This window comes from Rhagoletis zephyria, unplaced genomic scaffold, assembly GCF_001687245.7.
Source record: "Rhagoletis zephyria isolate East Lansing unplaced genomic scaffold, Rhagoletis_zephyria_1.1 Rzeph_scaffold_02566, whole genome shotgun sequence".
Taxonomy (NCBI): domain Eukaryota; kingdom Metazoa; phylum Arthropoda; class Insecta; order Diptera; family Tephritidae; genus Rhagoletis; species Rhagoletis zephyria.
The window spans coordinates 9,478-24,982 of NW_016159650.1; positions in this window are offsets into that span (position 1 = coordinate 9,478).

Genomic DNA, 15,505 nt, shown 5'->3' on the forward strand with positions numbered 1-15,505 from the left:
GACCAGTTGCGAAAGTATGGTGGGGCTTAAATTATTTAAAAAGAAGGCTGAAATTTTTGTCGAGTGTTGTTAGTTATCTCGAAAATAACTCTCAGTTTAATAAAAATAAATTTAAATCTTCCAATGGCTTTTGCGTATAACTTACAACTCCTTTTTCTCAATTTACTGACTTTGTAAAAGAGTTTTGCATACATGACATAGAGTTAGATACTCTTTTTAGCGAATTCTTAGTATTTTTATTTTTTATGAACTATATTTGATTTATATACCAAAATATTGTTTAAAACAAGAACTCTGGAGTTTTAAAGTATTTTCTGTTACTTACATTCATAATTTTGCTTTGAATAAAAATGTACTGATTTTTTTAGCATGAAAAAGTCGAACGTACTGATTTCGCGCATAAAAAATCTGGCAACCCTACCTGAAGAGAACCAGAGTTTTCCGATCGAAAAATATTGATTTTCAAGAATTCTATACCATTTCTACGAAAAGTTGTTTTTTCCCCATACAAAAATACATGGAAAACTTTGAGCGCTTTGAGCGACCTCTAAATATTTTTTGATTTTAAAATAAAAAAAAAGCGGTACACTTTTTTCTATATAGAACAATCCTAGGGGGTGAGAGCATTACTATTCCGACTTACTGTTTTTGGACAACCCTAATGTACATGCAGTCATATCAAGAGCACCTCATTTCAAAGTGATATTGTTTTCCACTTATGTTTATTTATTTATTTGTAAGAATTTTCATTAAAATAAAGTTCATTCTCTGAAGAAGTCCATATAAATCCAAATTTAAAACTTTGTAGAAAATTGAAAAAATCTACAAATGTTCATCCAAATGTCAAAACTATTTTCTCAGAATTTTTTGAGTATACAGATTTAAAGCCCTTTCAATTTTATTGCAATAATGTGCAAGTTTCAAGTGCCTAAAAATTTCCGTTGTTGCGGTTTTCTTCCACATAAAATTAAATAGTGTTTTTATTCGTTATGTGGTAGCAAATGCGACAAAAAGAATCAAAGGTTTTAAGGCTCTTGAAACTTGCACATTATCACACTAAAATTGAATCGGATATAAAGCTTCTTACTAAAAAAATGAGTAAATAAATTTGAAATTTGAATGAAAGTTAGTTGATTTTTTTTAGATTTCCACAAAATTTTAATGGTTAGCCATAAAACAATATGAATTGCATAAAGCTTAAAGGGAAAAAATGCCTCAAAAAAAAGAAAAATAGATGATCTCTAGCAAATGATCACTAAACGCTATATACCGTCTGTATTTCATCAATTTTATAATAGAATTATAGAAATATAAAATAAGCACTTGAATTTCCAATATAAATCATGCTTTTATGATTTAGTTTCAACCCTAAATGTGCTACTCTTCCACGTAAATAGTGAAATGTGCTACTATTCCACGCGAAAATCTGAAATGTGCTACTCTTCCACGCAAATAGTGAAATGAGCTATATATATGAGAAAATAAAGGTCGCGCCATTCGCGGGCCGCTAACCCTCTCTTCGTCGATTTGACAGCATCCACCTAATCGCTGACGTCATAAAATACTGTTGTTTACATTCCCTGTTGCCAACTTCATGCTTCTCGCACCAAATTTAGTGGGTGAATACCCACATGAGAAAATTTTTAGTTTGGTGCTTGGCGCGTTTTTGGTGCTTTTGTTTTTAGTTTGAAGACACCAAATTAGAGAATCTTAAAAAAATGGAAGCAAAATTTATAGCAATCGTAAGTGTGGTAAGNGTTGTTTACATTCCCTGTTGCCAACTTCATGCTTCTCGCACCAAATTTAGTGGGTGAATACCCACATGAGAAAATTTTTAGTTTGGTGCTTGGCGCGTTTTTGGTGCTTTTGTTTTTAGTTTGAAGACACCAAATTAGAGAATCTTAAAAAAATGGAAGCAAAATTTATAGCAATCGTAAGTGTGGTAAGCAACTTTACAAAAATTTTAAAAAATCATGGCATGGTGACAATCATAAGCAGGCATGGGTAGAGCGTTAGCAGGTGCCATGTAGGGAAACGAACTAGCGTGGAACTGGTTCGGTTCTAGTGCGTCTGGAACCATGACTAGTACGCGTTAATTCTCTTTTGCATGCTAGCGACTGGCGAATTTAACATTGCGATGTCCTAGGAAGTGTCAATTGTCCCCCGTTGCATCTCTTTGGCTCTAGTTCCGAACCAGTTCTAAATTCGACAGATAAGATCTAGTTCGTTTTGCATCTCTTTTTCTATAGTTCCGAACCAGTTCCAAATTCGGCAGATGAGATCTAGTTCGTTCTGCATCCCCTTTTTTTAGTTCCAAACCAGTTCCTAATTCGACTGATGAGATCTAGTTCGCTCTGCATCCATTTTCCTTAGATATATATTTCTAATCAGGCTTGTTGAAACATTTCCCTTTTATATTAAATACGATGGGTTTAAGGAAGGACAATACCATCACAAATGTTTAAACGCATTTATTTAAAACTTATAAACCACATTAAAAGTAAAAATAAAAAAAAAATATTAGTTCACTTTATCTTACTTGTCTAAATTTAAGCATATTGGTTTTTAAGTAAATTCAGTTCTTTTTAAGCTTATATGTATATGAAGCAGTGTTTGCATTTACTACTCCACAGTAGCAATAGCAACAAACCTATTGCTTCGCTCTTGCTACCGCTATTCATTTGAAGAGAGCAGGTAGTACAAAACGCGAAAAGCATTTGTATTGCTCGGCTCCCGACTGGGCTTCGTTGTACTACTACGCAGATGAATAGAGCACAAAAACGAACAATGTACTTTTTAGAGTCGTAGCAAATAAGGTCGGTGTTATGCAAGAATGATAGAATACAAGATTGCGCCGATCAGAGAGGATTTTTGAGAATAACTTTTGGGTAACGTCNCCAAACTCGCTCTCTCCGAGTTTGCTGCAACAAAAATTGCACGCAGTTTGCCAAACAAAATTTCTGCATAACACCGACCTAAAAGAACTGTGATTGCAGTGCGGAGCATAGCAAAGCGAAATTTTTGCTTATACTATTGCTATGGCTACGGGAGTCGTTGCTATTGCTCTCGCAGCTGCTACAAATGCTAAACTGGTTTTTCGTTTGCTTTTAATATGTTGCATTTTTAGTTCACACATTTATTTAAACTAGGAATTAAAATTGTACATATCTATGTATTTCATTCAGTAAAGATAATTCAAAAGAGAACTTAAAATACTACGTAATACATTTTTTACTGTTATTAATCGTCGTGTTCTTCAAATAAGGATGCATTTTCGATGGCATTATCCAGATGGCCCGAATTTAGTTTTACTAGTAGGATGTTGTCTAATGTGTTGTGACTAAGCGATTTCGGTTGTCAGCTAGGACTAATTTCAGGGAAGAAAACGGCCTTTCTATTGTGACCTTAGAAAAAAGAAAAATTATAACATTTTATTGGAAAATCCAAAAATTATTTTTACATACTTGAGTGGGTGGAATCGCAAAGCATACTTTGCTTAGCTCATAGAGCTCTGGATCACTTAACTGCCTCTCTTTGCAGAAGTTTAAAACATTAATATTAGCTTTCATGTAAGGTTATCTGCTGCTTCATTTATAGGTGCTATCGCAGAGGATAAATAGTTGTCTAAAATTTCAAAGTAATTTTCTTCCGACTTCTACTTAACCTTCGATTCTACATAAAAATAACTAACTTTTCACATTTTAAAAATAACAATAGCTCTCCACCATTTTTGGGCAGAGCCGCATGCGTTTTCACGTGGAATGATCCATAAAAATCCTATGTACTTGTATATTGCATATCTATGTACATTACGGCGGGTCAATTTGTATGGGAGGTTTTTTCCACTATGCGCGTATAGCACAGGAGCATTCTACGTGTAGTTCTAAGCAAATTTGCCGAAGAAACCATGGCAAACCCCCCTCGTCAGTAAAATTAAAATAATTTCCAATAATAAAATTATGCTTCTGCGGCGGCATGTTTTCTTTACTGTACAAAAGCAAACGAAAAGCCAGTTGAGCATTTGTAGCAGCTGCGAGAGCAATTCAACGACTCCCGTAGCGATAGCAATAGCAGTAGCAAAAATTTCGCTTTGCTATGCTGCAAACCGCTATCACAGCTTTTCATTTGCTACGACTCCAAACAGCACATTGTTCGTTTTTTTNTGTTTTCCCTACAGGGTGCTAAAAGAGCGTAAGCGCCGCGTGTACATATACAAGCGAGAGCGCAGCGATGAGAACACGACAGCATGCAAAATGAATTAGGCACACTAACACATTCTCACTTTTAGCTCACGCTAGTCGCAACTAGTCTCATACGGGTACTATTGTGGATCATTCAGTCTCGATTCAACCCTCACGGGTATAATTGGAGGTCAATTAGTCCCCGACTCATCTCTAACGGGTACTATTAACGATTTAATAATATGTACGCACTTTGTTAATGAAATTTCATGTGCGGCGCTGGCACATAGAGAGAGTATTCGCTTAACAAAACTGAGAACCCCGGTTCGAATCGCAGCTGGCGCAAATTTTTATTTATATTTTTTAGAAGTGACTAGTCGCAGTTTATACCTGTTCGGGTATAAGGGTGAACAATTAGTCTCTTCATAGGACATGCTCGAACAAAAGCGAACAGTTCATTCCATATAAAGAGATCAAAAGTGGTATTAGTCGCATGCTCCTTTGCGATTGCTCCCGGAGTCATCCCGGATTAGTCGCATTTTTTGCAGGGTTGTTTGTGGTAGTGCCCACCTCTGATCATAAGCGCCAACCAAATATGTGGCAGCACCTTCAATTATGCCAGAAGAAATCAACCGTCGTGCAAGAAACATTGATTTTTATTAATTTTAATCGGCAGCCTTATAATAAAATTATGTATGCTTATAAAGTCTATAAAATACACCAATACAAATTTGGTGCTTTTTCAAATTCAAAACTTGGCAATACTGTCTTTTGTCCGATGCTTCCTCTTTTTCTTGTCGAGTTCGTCTTGCTCTCTCATTCTGGTATTTATTGACGTCACGGCCAGTTGCTCTCAGCTCGATTGGCGCAATCTTGTATTCTATCATTCTTGCACGCANGCCTTATAATAAAATTATGTATGCTTATAAAGTCTATAAAATACACCAATACAAATTTGGTGCTTTTTCAAATTCAAAACTTGGCAATACTGTCTTTTGTCCGATGCTTCCTCTTTTTCTTGTCGAGTTCGTCTTGCTCTCTCATTCTGGTATTTATTGACGTCACGGCCAGTTGCTCTCAGCTCGATTGGCGCAATCTTGTATTCTATCATTCTTGCACGCAACGCACTTTAGTATCGATACGAACAACAGCTTCGTTTCCGGACAATAGGTTCTTTCCCTAACAATCCGGACCGGATCCGGTTATTAGAGAATAAGCGAAAAGTTTGCTCTCAAAAATGGAACATAATCCAGAAGTACGGGAACGCATAAAACCACATTTCGTGCCCAGATTTTGAGAAACAATTGATTCGCGTTGTTTTTGTTTATGTCACTTAAATGCAAACTCTTGGAAAATGAAGTTTTGTTTCACAAATTTGATTCTAAGAATATAAAGATTGAAAACACAGTAGCATGCTGAAATGACTCACTTATATATACACGAGATTTGGAAATTTTTATCCAGACGCCCAATCGACATATTTGAAGTATCGTTGGAAAGGTCTTGCAGAGTGTGCCCAGAAAATGTATTCAAGCTNTAAAACCACATTTCGTGCCCAGATTTTGAGAAACAATTGATTCGCGTTGTTTTTGTTTATGTCACTTAAATGCAAACTCTTGGAAAATGAAGTTTTGTTTCACAAATTTGATTCTAAGAATATAAAGATTGAAAACACAGTAGCATGCTGAAATGACTCACTTATATATACACGAGATTTGGAAATTTTTATCCAGACGCCCAATCGACATATTTGAAGTATCGTTGGAAAGGTCTTGCAGAGTGTGCCCAGAAAATGTATTCAAGCTTCATAAACGATTAACCCGATTCTTAAAAATTAGGCTAAAGTGTTGCGAAACGAAAAATATTTTTTTGCTTTTGCCGGATTCAGGGGGTATGTGGATGCACCAAACATATAGAATCTTGCAAACGAGACCTTACGTATTAATTTCCGGCTACTAGTTGGAAAGATATAGAGGTAAATGTGTTTTGGTTCGTGTCTCCACTACGAGATGCTTTGGTATGTATTTGGCGTCTGTACGTACCTTCATTTAATTTTTTTCAAACTTTCAAGAATTAAAGTAGCAAAAAAACTAGGAAGGTTTTGTTCCAGGATGTTTCAATTCCTAGGCCTTTGTGGGCTTGGCTGGTGCCTGAATTTCGAAAAAAGGCAAGTACTGCTTTTGGGAGTAAATGTACGCCTTTTTATTGCAATGTACTCCCTTGTACTCCCAAAAAAAATATCTGGAAATGCACTCGATTCTTAGTTTTGTACTTATTTTGTACTCCCTTTTCCAGCTATTAATATTTTATCATATACAGGGTATAAAATAATAACTGTTGCACAGTTTTTTTTGAAAAGTAAAAGCGACCTTTATAGATTTTGCGAAAAAAGTAGTTTACTGTTAATTATCCACAGATTTTACTTGAATTTTATTAATAAGTTTTTCAATTTTAATCTTCATTTGGGTTTACCAGCGGTAAACACTTTGAGAGAAAAGCGCAAGCGGCACGCAAGTCTTCGTCGGTTACTTTATTGCATATCTTCTGTAATCTTCTTGGCTCCTTTATACTCGGCCTTTTCTCCAACATAAGGCCTCATTCTCAGGAATCGAAAGGACTCGGAACTGGTGACTAGGAGGCCATTCATTCGACCAACCCCCCTATAGTTATTTATTTTTAACATTTATTGTTGCTTTGAAAAAGATTTCTATGATATCTTTGTTGTTTGTACCTAATTACCTAATTAATGGTAATTTGTAAGAATAAATTGCACAAAAAATTAAAACAAAAATTGTACTCCTTGTTTATGTTTTGTACTGCTTTTTTCTATCGAAAATAGAAATGTACTCCTTTCTCCATTTCAGAATCTGGCAACCCTAGTCGTACTACTCATTCCATACTATTGAAGTGGATATCAGCAGAAGGGTCTTAAAAAAAGCTATCTAACGCTGTCTTTTGCGTTTGTAAAATATAATATAATCGCCTGAAAACTAAAAATCGGGGTGCTGAAAATAGAGATTTCCGGCATTTTCTCAAAAACTGGTCAGTCGATTTTATTCTAAGCTTCCACAAGTCTAGCCCAAAACCTTAGCTTTCGTCTGGTATATAACTTTTATCTTGGAAAACTCTTGTTGTGGAGATATTAGGATTAAAATTGAAAAATGTCGCTCCAAAAAGGGTCAAATGGTTAAAGATTAACCTATTCGTCTAATTTGGTTACTTTAAGATATAAAAATAACATACCCAGTTCCCCGAAAAAAGTGGTCATTCCCCGATTGCCACTTAAATCTAAATTCCCTGCAAATCGTTAATTTCCCGCGAGTTGACAAGTTGAAGGATGCAGCTGTGCTAATTACTTAGTACATGTCTTGGAAACCACAATTTGTTTGTATTTTAGAGTTTTTTTCCAGTCACTGCCGAAATTGTAATATTTTTCACCATTTTAATTGTAGTTATGTACACAGTATTTAACTATGCTACATGGGTTTATCATCCGCACTTAACCTACCTGAGAAGCCGCATACAATATTATCTACAGTTGTACATACCCTGCAGGGAAATCGCGAACTAGTGAATCAAATTTCTTGTTCCGTACTAGATCTTTATCGCCAAAAACGAACCAGTCTGATAGTAACTAGATCCTCACCAGTCCAAAATCGGTGAAATGTGGTACCTTAAAAAAAAAATATTTTATTTCACCTTTTTCATTGGAACTCTATATGTAAGGTGACGATTTTAGAACTGGTTCGGAACTATAGAAAAAGGGATGCAGCGGGGGGCTTGTTTACTTCACATAGACATGTGTTTGGCGGCTTTTTCGTTCAAATACGCTTCCATTTTGCACTTCCCAGATGCTTTTTCATAGCATGGTAATACAAAACAAAAATTTGTAATATCATCTTAGACTGTGTTTATACACGGAAACTTTTGTCGACGCGATTTTTCACATTCCCAATTGTTGTTGTCAGCTGTGAACCGCTAACTCAATTTACACAGACGAACGAGAGCACAAAGCGTGTTGCCCGAGTACGAGCAACTCGGTGTCCCTCTCCTCTCCTCGTCACGCTCTCTCCTAGAAACGTCGAGTTGCGGCAACAAATATCGCCGTGTGTAAATGAGCACTTAACATCTTGGGATTACCTGGAATCTAGCCAATAACAGCAAGCACCTCTGCAAACTCAGCTACAGCCAAAGGTACCCCTGTGGGGAAAATCTCTAGTTTTGAACTGGTGCGCTTCTAGTACATTTAGAACCACTACTAGTTCGCGATAAATCTCTTTTGCATGCAAACAACTGGCGAATTTAACACAGCGATGTCATAGGAATTGGAAATTGTGCCCCGCTGCATTACCTTTTCTATAGGTCAGAACCAGTCCTAAATTCGACGTATGGGATCTAGTTCGCTTTGCACCCCATTTTCTATAGTTCAGAACCAGTTGTAAATGAAAAAAGTAACAAGATGTTTTCTTTTTGGGTTACCATGATAGCAATTTTTAATTATTTGCAAAGAAATGTATTTTCAATCTGAAATCAAATTTATTTGAATGAATGTCAATTAAATTGTGCATTTGAAAACACGTTTACATACCTTTGGCTGTAGCTGAATTTGCAGAGGTGCTGACTGTTATTGGTTATATACCAGAAGGTCCCAAAATGTTAAGATGTTAACACAAATTTTAGTTTTGTATTACCAAACTATGAAAAAGCATCTGCGACGTGCAGACTGTAAGCTTATTTGAACGAAAAACCCGCCAAGCAGAAATCTATTTAAAGTAAACAAGCCCCCCGCTGCATCCCTTTTTCAGTAGTTTCGAGCTAGTTCAAAATTCGCCAGATGAGGTCTAGTTCGTTCTGCATACCTTTTTCTATGGTTTTGAACCAGTTCTAAATTCGTCATTTTAGATATAGATTTCCAAAATTGTTTTTTAAAAGTAGCCAATCTAGTTACTAGCGCACTGGTTCGTTTTTGGCGATAAAGATCTAGTACGGAACTACAAATTTGGTTCACCAGTTCGGGGTTTCCCTACAGGGATGTAAACGTACGTTTCTTGTAATCATTCAAACAAATTTAATTTCAGATTAAAAACACATTTCTCTCAAAATAACTTAAAATTGCACAATCGGAAAACCCGAAAACATTGACAAATCATGATACTTTTTTCTTTCGTCAGTCGATTTTAGAACTGGTTCGGAACTATAGAATTTAGGACTAGTTCGGAACTATCGATAAAGGGATGCAGCGGGGGGCAATTGACACTTCCTAGGACATCGCCATGTTAAAATCGCCAGTTGTTTGCATGAAAAAGAGATTTATCGCGAACCAGTACTGGGTCTAAATGTACTAGAAGCGCACCAGTTCAGAACTAGAGATTTTCCCCACATGGTAAATATGTATGTATGAATGCATTTAGTTCACCCAATGTGCCGCTACTACTTACATAAAATTGTGGCGAATACTGCGGCAACATTTAGCGAACAACGAGAAATAGGCAGAGTGTTCCAGGAATGACGTAGAATGTTCCACAAAGAGAAACGTCAAGTTGGATGAACACTGCGAACAGCGAGAGAAAGAGAATGAGCGATGAACTTCAGAACGTTCGAGAGTTGCCATGCGTACGAGCGCAGGTATATAAGAGCCACGACACAGCGAAGTTGGACAGTTACAAGTCAGCAAGCTACAAGTAAAGTGAGCAGAGATGTGAGTGGCGAATAAGCAAGCTATAAGTTTAATTGTGTTAACAAGTTTAGCAAAGCGTTGTTATTGCTTTAACAAGTATTGTAAAGTGTTTTTACTGTATTAGCAAGTATTGTAAATTGTTTGTTGTACAATAAGGTTAATTGTACTACAATTTGGTCATCGTTAGCATTTATTTAACAATCCAGCGATACGAGCCGTAGGATATTTGGGAAATCCCTCAAGGTTTGAAGGATAATCGTAACAAAATGTATAAATTGCCACTGTGCAAAACTACTTGAGAAAAAATCATTAGGGCTATTCGCGATCCGGTGCAAATGGCCTAGCATCATTGCATTGCAAATTTGTATTGCAAATTATTTGCAATACACAAACAAAATACACGCATTTGCATTTGTCATGGCTTGGCAAATTTGCAATACCGAAAATCCATAGCATAAATATGCTATGCATTGCATTCATAAACAAAACCAAAGCTGATGCACAAAAAGTGTTTTGCAAAAGCTTTACCATGACAGTTTAATAAAGGTCGCTCACAATCCATGGCATATTTCTGCAATTGCATAAATTTTTCAGCTCTTATGCACCGAATCGCGAATAGCCCTATTAGTTAAATAGCACGAGTGCAACACCGTACACGTGATAGAAGTAAAACTTCTTAAAGAAGCACAGGTGTGCGCCGCACACCCGCTAGAAATGTTAACAACAATTAAACTACGAGGCAATCAGAGGAATACAGTTGCTTATTGTATCCAAAGTTGGTACCAAGTTGATACGTTTTTATCATTTCTCATAACTTTTTTTTTTAAATTTTTTCGAATACAAATGATATGATCATTCTTTTTCGCTTTATTCCGTATTCGGAAAATTATATGTTTCAATGGACACATCGATTGGAATACATAATTTAGATTTATATAACATTTTTAGCAATTTATTTGAGAAACAAAAACATTTCGATTATTGCTTGTATTTTGGTCGATTTTAAATTTGCTACCCCAAAATAATTGATATCAAATAAAACACCTCTTTGAGGTAAAATTTTCGAGTGACGAAAGCTGAACTAGAAACACAAAATTTATGATATTAACTTCGTGACGAGAACTATACGCATTTTTTAACTAACGTACGGAAAATATTTTTTTATTTATTCGGAACAGAAAAAATGCTTATAATCAGGGCTAGGATTCTGTTGACTTGTCAACATTTTTTTTGTGCTTCGGAGACGTTTCCTGTATATTTATAATCTTCGTTCATTTAGTCCAGATTTCAAACCCGAAAAGTTTTTAGGTCAACATTTCGCTTTTTTCCCCAATTTTTTTTATTACTAGGTAATTTTTCATAGATTGGAGACATTTTTTGGATAATTTTTACCATTTTTAGGCCATTAAATAAATTTTCTGAAGTTCTCTTTGCAACACTGAATTAATTTTTTTAATTCAAAATTCTGGCATCTTTATAAACTTTTTGTAGCTTCACTTGTTATCTCTTTCTATCCAATTGACAACCGGCACATACCTAGATTTTTATTTTGGTGTGTTGTGTCGTTATCTTTTGCCACATAAATTTACCGTTTTCAGAATACATTTGAAGTTCTGAGAATAAAATGGCAAAACAAAAGCCATCGAAAAGCAGTCACTTAAATAAATTGGTTAAGGAATTTGGCTCCGAATTATTTTCGACTGATGGCGCAATATTAAAGTTTGTGAAGTTAAAGTTTTGGCGGACAAGAGATATACAGTGCAGCAACACATAGGCCGCGAAAAGCACAAGCGCGGTTTGGAGCTTTTGGATAAAAGAAAATCCAAGCGCAAAGCGCTTTTAAATTTGACAGTACTGCAATAAAGTATTTTCTTTCCTTACTAAGAATCCGAGCTTAAAACCAAAAGCACTTTGCGCATTTTTAAAGAAATTAGTTTAAAAATTTCACTTTGACTTTAATTAAACACAAAAACACATACTTCTGGTTAAGTTTGATTCTGTTTCATTTCGAACTTAAACTGTTTATTATTTTGAGGTTGCTCAATGAATAAAAAGCGGATTTAGTTCTAACAAGGACTTTAAAAACGGTATAGATTCATTAAACCCTCTGATTACTTGCTCGCACTTGTTCCAGTTGTCACCAACCGGAGATCTTTCTTTGCTGAAGCAATGGAGTTAGTAGAACTTGAAGCGAATTATAAATACTAGAGTGCCAGTTACTGTCGAAATTCGACAGTTTTTCTAGTTTTAGAAGCCTTGGAGAAGTTTTCTAACTTAACACGTAGCGATACTTACTTATACAGTACAAATTAGCTAACCGGAAAATCTTCTGCTAAAACGTAACTAATTTTTTTTTTATCTGAGAGGGTCTTTGGAGGATTTCGGCTGGACTTGGAATTGACCCGATACATTCAAGTTTATCGATAAATTTCCATGATTTGATAAATATCGATAGTTCGATGAATTTCAAGAACACTAAAATTCGATAACTCAACAAAATTCGTTAACTCGACCAATTTCGATAACTGTGAAATTCGATGGCTCGATAAATTTCGATAACTCAAAAATGTAAAAACTTTGGATACCTTTATAAATTTTTACTTTTGACATCTCCACATTTTTCGAAAACTATCTAAACATTTTGATAACTCGTTACACTCAGTTAAGACGATTAAATGCGATAAGCAGTGATAAATCGATAAGCTTATATAACCTTGAAATTTTGATAAATCGATATATTTTGAAAATTCCATAAACTTCGCTTTGTTGAACCAACCAATTTCAGTAGATCAATAATTATCGATAACTCTGTAAGTTGAAAGAACTCCATGCATTTCGACACCTGGATATATTTCGTTAAGTCTATAAATAATGATAATTCAATAAATATCGATAACTTGATACATTTCTTTAACTTGACAAATTTCGTTAATCCCACACGTCTGTATAGCTCGATAACTATCCGTAAATTTGGACAACTAAGTTTCTGTGTCTATAAATTTCGACAACTCAGTAAACATTGATCAGTTTGAATAATTCGATACGTTGCGATAAGCATGGATAAATTTCGATAATTATAAACTTCGATGATTCGATAAATTTCAATAACCTTTATGGCTGATTTTATTTCGATTCCTATCGGAAAATTTCAACTCTTTGAACCTAATTCTTATGTAATTCTCATTGTCTCCATTTTCGCCTTTATCTCAATTTTCGTCTTTATCTTCCCTTTTGCCTTTTTTTGTCTTCATCGTTATCACTTCTTTCTTCATCTTCATATTTATCTTTATTTCAAAGTTTAATTTCAAATACGAAGTAAAACAAAATGCGAAACAGCTTAAATTGAACAGGTTGCAAAAACAACCATACACAAATATGGAAATTTTTAAACGACGATTTTCAACCCATTTCGAAACTATAAAAACTCTCTTCATCTACAGAAAATTACCTTTCCAACGGTTCTGGTTAACTTTACGGTAACTTTACCTTGGTCTTCATCTTTGTTTTTATCTTTCACATCTTTGCTTATATCCTTTTCTTTTTTCTATTCACGTAGATGAGATGAGGTGCGATGACGTGATAAGATGTTATGTGTTGTCATAAGCTCTGATGTCATATCATGTGGTGCCACGTCATGTAATGCCATGTCATGTCATACGATGTCATATCATGTGATGTCAAGTCATGTGATGTCATGCCATATAATGTGATATCATATCATATAATGTCATGTCAGGTGATATCGTGTGATGTGATATCATATTATGTGATGTAATATCATGTGATGTCTCTTCATATCATGTGATAAAATGTGATGTGATGTCATGTAATGTGATCACATTCTATGTTCCGATTATTATATCGATAACCCTGTTGATAATTGTGTCGATAAAAATACCGATAACAATATCCATAAACATATAGAAAGTTACAACGATTGCAAAATCGATGAATTCATCGACAAATATAACAATTATCAGTATCGATTATTGTACATATCGATAACGATATAAATGACTAAATCGATAACAAAATCAATTATTTAACCGATTATTATACCGATAACAATATCCATTATTGTATCGATAACAATATAGATTATTATATTCATTATTATATCGATTACAATAGCGGTTATTTAATTAATAACAGTATCGATAACAATATCGATAGGAATATCGATTATTATATCGATAAAAATAAAGAGTTTTGTATCGATAACAATATCGATCTTCATCCTCATTCTTTTCTTCATATTTATCTTTATTTTTGCATATTCCTCTTCAACTTTACCTTAAAGTGTTTAAATTTACTTGGATCTTCGTTTTTGCCTGTACCTCTAGGCATCTTTGTTTTTGTTTTTATTCTCAAACCACTAAACTGCTGAGAACTACTTCCATGTGCATTATTCCCCTTGAATTTGACAATTTACTCCCAACCAACCAACTGCCGCTAAAGAAGTTTCACTTCATAAATTCAAGAAATGTTCTTACCCTTTCAGTTACCCTAATTCTTATGTATCTGTCATTGTCTCCATTTTCGTCTTATCATCACTTTTGCCTTCTTTTTATTTGACTTGAGCGTTATCATTTATTTCTCCATCTTCATATTTATCTTTATTTCAAAGCTTAATTTCTGTAGTGAAACAACATGCGAAACGTGTCAATTTGAACATGTTGCAGCAACATCTATGCACAATTCGAAAATGTTTAAACGACGGTTTTGGCCGTAATTTTCAACCAATTGTGAAACCATAAAAACTCTGCTCATCTACGGAAAAATGCCTTTCCAACGGTGTTCTTGGTTCGGTAGAATCGCCAAACGAACGGAGACAAAATTTATGTTAGCGTATTAATATATAGATTAGTTTAACGGGGCTTGGATGGGATTTATGTAGATTCTGACTATGAGGAATAAGTGTCACAGTTTTCATTATATCATGCTTATCATAACTATAAGGCACCCACAGTTTTGACTATTTTTCACTATTATTTAATTTTAATTATTATTTTTTTTTATAAAAATATAGTTCATTTCTTAACAAAAATCGAATAAAGCTAAGTTTCAAACTTCGTAAAAATATCGATGTTTTTGATTAGATATTTAAACAAGTAACTTTTAGCAAAAAAAAACCCGACTTCAATTCTCATATAAAAAAAAATATATATATATATCTCATGATCCACTGATCGGATCTTAACCAGATTAGTATGGGACCACCTCTGAAACACTACCTTTCCGGTTATGCGGTAACAAACATAAAAAAAAATAAAATAAAAAAATATTCCGACGAACTGATAACCTCCTCCTTATTTGGAAGTCGGTTAAACAAATTTTGAGTGCAAGTTTGAAGTAGCTAGGACATACCGTTGATTTTTGGCAAGTTTTTTGGTGAAGGTGTCGCTCATTTTCTCCATATAAAAAATAGTCGAACATACTTCATATGGATATACTTAAGTCCTAGCTATTTCAAACTAGCACTTTAATGTACTACAATTAAATGGGCTACAAAATTTCATACTCAAAATCCTTTTAATAGTGCGTATCATAACTATAAGAGACCCACATATTGAAAAGTTTTGGCTATTTATTTTATTAACCATTTCAAAAAAAAGAGGAGGTTATCCGTTTGTCGGAATATATTTTT